The sequence below is a fragment of the Simochromis diagramma genome, unplaced genomic scaffold, assembly GCF_900408965.1.
Source record: "Simochromis diagramma unplaced genomic scaffold, fSimDia1.1 OVJJ01000753.1, whole genome shotgun sequence".
Classification (NCBI taxonomy): Eukaryota; Metazoa; Chordata; class Actinopteri; order Cichliformes; family Cichlidae; genus Simochromis; species Simochromis diagramma.
This window is the reverse complement of record NW_024387523.1, coordinates 24,325,401-24,325,752: the sequence shown is the minus strand read 5'-3', so window position 1 is coordinate 24,325,752 and position 352 is coordinate 24,325,401.

Below are 352 nucleotides of genomic sequence, written 5' to 3'. Positions count from 1 at the left end.
GGCGTCTGGGAAGGGATCTCAAAACTGGATTATAGATGGCAGAGAGTTGGTGTCGTAAACCCCCGCCTCTGTTCAAAGATGGTCGCTCACAGTGGACATAGATGGCTTCTTTCACTCCTCTTTCAAACCATCTGTCCTCTCTGTCCAAAATGTGAACATTGGCATCCTCGAAAGAGTGTCCTTTATCCTTAAGATGCAGATGGACTGCTGAGTCTTGTCCTGTGGAGGTGGCTCTTCTGTGTTGTGCCATGCGCTTGTGAAGTGGCTGTTTGGTCTCTCCAATGTAGAGGTCTGAGCATTCCTCGCTGCACTGTACAGCATACACCACATTGTTAAGTTTGTGTCTTGGCGT